This window comes from Gymnoscopelus braueri (assembly GCF_963280865.1).
Source record: "Gymnoscopelus braueri genome assembly, contig: SCAFFOLD_136, whole genome shotgun sequence".
In the NCBI taxonomy this organism is placed as follows: Eukaryota; Metazoa; Chordata; class Actinopteri; order Myctophiformes; family Myctophidae; genus Gymnoscopelus; species Gymnoscopelus braueri.
Window position 1 is genome coordinate 27,332 of NW_027660718.1, and position 7,587 is coordinate 34,918.

The following is a 7,587-nucleotide window of genomic DNA, read 5'->3' on the forward strand; positions in this document are numbered from 1 at the left end:
CCGTCACCCAGTAGGCATTCAGAAAATTCATGGCCGTTTCAGTCTATTTGTGAAAATAGCAGATGTACAAGCTCACAATGCGTTGCATCGCGTGGGAACTCAAGCGATTAATTCAGAATGTACTTTTGTAAGTTTGGGGGAGACACCAAAAATGTCTGTTTTGGGTCTCGAGCTGCAAAGGTGCTCTACTCACCTATTGCAATCTGAGCAATGTTGATGCAGATGATCATCACACAGGAACACGCTATGGAAAGACGGAAACGCATAACAAATCTTTACTTCGCAAGTAAACACCAGCCGTGTCATGGATAATTGAAGACATTTCAGCTTATGCTTAGGTTTCTAACCTAGTATGATGGGTGTTGGAGGTTGAGGAGGATCAGGATGTTCGATGTGATGTAGCAGACTTCTGTTTGACATCGTTAAAGTCGATGACTCTAGCCTACAGAAGATACAGAATATAACAAGCTATGACAACTATACTATTATCCAGAGTGATTTACAAGTGCCAAATCAGAGTAAATGGCATGAACATGCAAAAGGTAGTAGTAAATAGTCACAGTAGAGTGCATAACTGCAGTGCTTCTTACAAAAAGAAATGTTCAGCTCGTGGAAGACATTGGGCCTCATTCAAAAAAACATTTCTTAAATTCTTCTTACTTTTGCTCTTGAGAAAAGAGTCAATAGAGTCCCTCAGTTGTTGCTACCGATGGCCAACTGTGCCTACATTTGCATAGGTAGCTGCCCTGTCAATGCCATAAAAGGCATGCAGACTTACAGGTTGTGTGCAAATAATAAGCTTTGAAATACAAGATATATTGTTGTGTGACTCAAGGAAATAACATTTTCAAAAGTAGTGGCGTGACAGGATTCCTGTAGGGACAGTTAAAAAAAGAAAAACATGGCAAGGAATTGAAGAAGCGAAATAGAAATAGTCTAGGGCCAAGACGATTTCTATTTCACTTCTTCAATTCCTTGCCTCTTGACTCTAGGCCTACACGACAATGTGTTTATTGTATATTATATTTGCATTTCATACATTAACATACAGCATACGAGCACTCTTGCAAAAATCGGGATGTAGGTTGAACTACTCACAACTCAAATGGCATAATTTGGCATGTACTAGAAATGTCCAAGAAACCATTTTATGAACAAAATTGTTTGAAACGTATGCCGAATGGACAAAGGAGACTTTCAGTGTTCCAGGGACATGGGCCATTCTATGTCTAGTGCTATGAAAGAACATTACCATAGTGTTAAAACAATGTCTTCATGCATTAGGCTGATGTACTTCTGTCAGACTGCAAAGCTATCATTTTGTTCAGGGGCAATAGCTGACAGAAGGCAGTAGTTTCCTCAACATTGATAGGGTTTGTGACATACGTAAATCCATGGTATCCATTTTTTTTTTTTCCAGGTACAATAAGACTCATGCCTTTTTCTTTTTTTTCTTACGTACAGGAACAGACATTACAATACAATTCACATAACATTTAACACTCAGCTGGTTCAGAGTACAAGGCTGGTTCAGTTCGACACAACATTAAATTTTCCCCATACCCTCCCTCCCTCCCTCATGGGTCTTTAGTCACCGTTCATTTCACCACGTGGAAAAAAGAAAGAAAAAAAAAGTCCACAACAAGCTCTAAAAGGGGAAAGAAAAAAAAAATAAAGAAAAAAAAAGGAACATAACCTAAGAATGCTCCTTTCCCCTTTTTCTCTCCCTCTCCCCTACTCCAACAGAACAAAATAGACGAAGGTAGGAAGACAGAGTGACGGCGTGAGGGACAGGTGGGGTGGGGGGGGGGGTCTCCTAATCCATGGTATCCATGGTATCCGTGCCCACTGATCGCTCCAAATTGAAACATTCAAATAGGCTCCTCGGATAACTAGCTTGATAATTAAATTAAGTGGCCATTTTCTCATAGAGTTATAATGTATCAGAGTGCAATACACCTCCCAACCGATATAGGATCGCGTAGTTGAAATCCGATCAGTGGCGAAAACGGCCACTGATCGGATTAAAATGCTTTTTGTTGGACAATACGGAAGATATGGGTAAATCTGATGGCCTGAACATAATTGTAACATTCGTGGTCATGGTGTAAGCACTTTAGATTTGACATCTGAACGTGATGTAGATGTCCAAAAAGTGAGAAAGTGCAAACAAACACTATGTTGAAGTTGATCCATGCCCGTCATAATATATGACAGTCATGTATCGGGGCTATTTCAAGACTGACTTTTATCATTTGAGTAGACTTCTGAAACAATATGAAATTCTAGCCTACAACAAAGGGGTGGAAATAGATTCAAACAGCACATGATGTATAGCTCTACCTAAATTCAGTTCGCATAAATGAAAAGTAAACATGACATTTACCTGACAAAGAGCACTTTGGAAAGGTGCACTAAGGACTATTTATCTGTCAGGCTCTAACCGACAACACCTGTTATCATCACCCAAATGTGTATGTTCAACACCACACACTGAGACACGTTCAATAGGCTCCATGCACAGCAGCCATATTGGAAAGAATTTGGGCCTCTTCCTTACTTCCTTCACAGGTGTTACCAATGATACTAATGAAGGGTCTGTTCCACTGCTGTGCACAGCGCCAATTCAAACGTAGCTCTAAACATTACCGCATACCAGTGGTGGAAAAAGGACTCACATGTTTTACTTAAGTAAAAGTATCAATACTGCAATGTAGAAATAAAAGTAAAAGTCCAGAATAAAAAATGTCCTTGAGTAAAAGTACAAAGGTATTGGTATCAAAATGTACTTAAAGTACCAAAAGTATAAATTACTCATTATGCAGAATGTCCAATTTCACAATCTACAAAGTAAAATAGTTTTCAAATACTTGTAGTGGAATAAAAGTACCATATTTGCGTCCGAGATGTAGTGGAGTAGAAGTAAAAGCATTGAAGATTAAAGTAAGATAAAGTAAAAAATACCTCAAAATTTCATTTATCAAAGTGGTGTAGACCAAATAATGGGCGTACGGCGAGTTCACCACAATTTTCGGCATAAAAACAAAGGTGTCGAACTCTAGACGTGAAGGTGTAGTGGCCCGAACTTCTAGTTGGTTTAATACATCTGCAGAGAATTGTGATTTTGTTCACCTGTGTCTGACTACCCCTTATGTACAAGTATTAAGACTTTGCCAAGAGAACAAACTTTGAAGATTTAGAATATTTATTGTGGACTGTATTATAGTCTTCGTAAGCTTTTTCCAGTACCCTGGCTTGTATAAATACATTTAAATTAAATACATTTCATGTGGCCATCCGATGTATTCATAATAGGCTACTCTCATGACAATTTTATTGGACATGTTTGTCTTTAACCACTTAAGCTCTATATATTTTTTGTATGACAAATTGCATACTGTATAGCAGATATCCAGGCTTGTAGATCTCCTAGCTTGTAGAGCGGCTATTTACACACATTTTGATAACTTGAAAAAGATTAGCATTTCTGGGGAAAAAATGGAATATGTTTAAAAAACTTGCCACTTTTTGAAAATGTACAAAATAGCCAGGGATGGCAGCCAGGGTTATTAACCACCTAGTATTTTGTTACAATCACCCATTGTTTTGCAAATGAGCTGTGACATTGTGCCATATAGTAAAACACATCATGAGAATACTGTGATTACTGTTCTAGACCAGTGGTTCTCAACCTGTGGGTCGGGACCCCCACAAGAATTCTGGGGGTCCACAGATGACAGTGAAGTGACAATTTAAACGTAAGAAAATAAAATGCATGAAAAAAGACCGTTACTGCATCAAATGTAGTCAACAAACAATACTGTAACAAGACATGATATTTACATGTCATTTTCAGGGTGGCTACTAATTTAAAGAAAATGAGTGCATCTGTGTCTGTCTTTTTGTGTGCGTGCGAAAGTGAAATCTAACACCACTGTGCTCTGCGGTGTCTCTGTCTCTCACGCTGCCGTCTGTCTGTGTGTGTGTAAGTGAAATCTTTTTTAAAAAAGCCGATCTACAAAACGATGGAAATCTCATTTTAGGAGCAACCTAACAGGTGTCTGTGGAGCTCAATCTTTTTCTTTAAAGCCCCAACATCATACATTTAAAGGAGCACTTCACCAATTTTCAACCTTTGTTGTATAATTGGTCCTCACTCATGCTCATTATAAATTTTAGCATGGCACAATTTCTGTTAACTCACTCAGATCGCAAATACTCAAATTTTGGCTTAAAATTAAATTGGTGACCTGCTAAAATATATGACCATCTTGTAGATTTCACTTAACACACATTGACGTCTTGCAATACGTTGCCTAAAATACGACAAGGTTTAACTCAGCAGTGATTTACGTCATGGGTCACCAATTTATCCGCAACACTGCCATGCTGTAGGACGGAGCCTGGAGGAGGCAGAGTATTGGGATTTGGCGTCTCAGAAGTGGGCTGGACAGTTCAGACACCTTCGTCCAATAACATCATCGACGGGGATTCCAAGCTATAGGAAACTACAGCTTTCCTCTTCCTGGAAAGTTAGCACACTGAAATAGAAATCATTGTACTTGTATCAATTTTAAAACAATTAAAATGTTGTTTGAAATGACCACCGTTGAAGTCATTGGAGGCAGGTTTCTGAACCGTCCACAGCCCACCAATGAGACGCAGAGCCAGTAGACAGATATGGTACCATCTGAGCATTAGTGAGGATACATTTTCAATGATATGAAGATGAGGTTGAAAATGGGCGAAATGGTCCTTTAGTTATTATATATCAAGACTTTAGCCCTACCCATGCCATCAGGCATGAGACAAAACCCAGAGAGTCCTTTACTTCCATAGACATCTAATTGTTTAGACCCATAAAATCTGTCCTGAACCCTCCATTTCTTTGGTCAGACATCTTTAGATATCATCATCGGCCATAGTCCATATTCACACGGTGGCCATTTTGGAATTTAACATTGCGTTGCTGTGGCAACTGGGGTGGCATTTCATTGACTTAATGGCAATATGGCCGCCGTGTGAATATGGTCTATGGACATAGACATATAAAGGTAGACGCCTCATTCGGCTCTGAAGCGTTCGTATCTCGGGCGCGCTTCCTGCTTCCGCAGGGCTGTCGTGTGCGTCATAGAAGCGGAAGTTTGGTAGGCCAATCAGAGGCAGGTGGGGGTGGGTCTTTTTGTAACCCAGCTCTTAACCCTTTGAGAGGCAGCAGCTGTGCGCAGCATCTAGTTAGTTGGAACTTGGCAAACTCCACACTCTATTTGTGAAATTCAAATAAGAGACATGGTCCTTTTTCATATCAAGGTCCATTATTTATTCAGCATTTGAGTCACGGAACACCGTTTGATAAGCTTTAGCCTCTCACACCCAAAACGTAGAATATGTTATCGTTCGATAAGATGTTGTCAAAATAACAATTGTTTACGTTCTCTAATTGTGTACTTGTTTAGTAAGTAATGCAGATGTTTAACAATTTGACTCTTGACAGTGTGAAATGTTATACTCAAGATTTAAAGATCTATAAGGGTCCATTTGGTTATCAACTCTCCATCATTTAGCTGGGTACCACCTGGAACCCCCTCAAGGACCACTGGTGGTTCCCGGACCACTGGTTGAGAACCATTGCACTGACAAGTCCCGGAAAAGACGCACTGTGATTGATCATAAAAACAAAGGTGTCGAACTCTAGACGTGAGGGTGTAGTGGCCCGAACTTCTAGTTGGTTTAATACATCTGCAGAGAATTGTGATTTTGTTCACCTGTGTCTGACTACCCCTTATGTACAAGTATTAAGACTTTGCCAAGAGAACAAACTTTGAAGATTTAGAATATTTATTGTGGACTGTATTATATTGTCTTTGTAAGCTTTTTCCAGTACCCTGGCTTGTATAAATACATTTAAATTAAATACATTTCATGTGGCCATCCGATGTATTCATAATACTCTCATGACATGATTTTATTGGACATGTTTGTCTTTAACCACTTAAGCTCTATATATTTTTTGTATGACAAATAGCATACTGTATAGCAGATATCCAGGCTTGTAGATCTCCTAGCTTGTAGAGCGGCTATTTACACAAATTTTGATAACTTGAAAAAGATTAGCATTTCTGGGGAAAAAATGGAATGTGTTTAAAAAACTTGCCACTTTTTGAAAATGTACAAAATAGGGATGGCAGCCAGGGTTATTAACCACCTAGTATTTTGTCACAGTCACCCACTGTTTGGCCAATGAGCTTTGACATTGTGCCATACAGTAAAACACATCATGAGAATACTGTGATTACTGTTCTAGACCAGTGGTTCTCAACCTGTGGGTCGGGACCCCCACAATAATTCTGGGGGTCCACAGATGACAGTGAAGTGACAATTTAAACGTAAGAAAATAAAATGCATGAAAAAAGACCGTTACTGCATCAAATGTAGTCAACAAACAATACTGTAACAAGACATGATATTTACATGTCATTTTCAGGGTGGCTACTAATTTAAAGAAAATGAGTGCATCTGTGTCTGTCTTTTTGTGTGCGTGCGAAAGTGAAATCTAACACCACTGTGCTCTGCGGTGTCTCTGTCTCTCACGCTGCCGTCTGTCTGTGTGTGTGTAAGTGAAATCTTTTTAAAAAAAGCCGATCTACAAAACGGTGGAAATCTCATTTTAGGAGCAACCTAACAGGTGTCTGTGGAGCTCAATCTTTTTATTTAAAGCCCCAACATCATACATTTAAAGGAGCACTTCACCAATTTTCAACCTTCGTTGTATAATTGGTCCTCACTCATGCTCATTATAAATTTTAGCATGGCACAATTTCTGTTTACTCACTCAGATCGCAAATACTCAAATTTTGGCTTAAAATTAAATTGGTGACCTGCTAAAATATATGACCATCTTGTAGATTTCACTTAACACACATTGACGTCTTGCAATACGTTGCCTAAAATACGACAAGGTTTAACTCAGCAGTGATTTACGTCACAAGGTCACCAATTTATCCACAACACTGCCATGCTGTAGGACGGAGCCTGGAGGAGGCAGAGTATTGGGATTTGGCGTCTCAGAAGTGGGCTGGACAGTTCAGACACCTTCGTCCAATAACATCATCGACAGGGATTCCAAGCTATAGGAAACTACAGCTTTCCTCTTCCTGGAAAGTTAGCACACTGAAATAGAAATCATTGTACTTGTATCAATTTTAAAACAATTAAAATGTTGTTTGAAATGACCACCGTTGAAGTCATTGGAGGCAGGTTTCTGAACTGTCCACAGCCCACCAATGAGACGCAGAGCCAGTAGACAGATATGGTACCATCTGAGCATTAGTGAGGATACATTTTAAATTATATGAAGATGAGGTTGAAAATGGGCGAAATGGTCCTTTAGTTATTATATATCAAGACTTTAGCCCTACCCATGCCATCAGGCAGAGACATCTAATTGTTTAGACCCATAATATCTGTCCTGAACCCTCCATTTCTTTGGTCAGACATCTTTAGATATCATCATCGGCCATAGTCTATATTCACACGGTGGCCATTTTGGAATTTAACATTGCGTTGCTGCAACTGGGGTGGCATTTC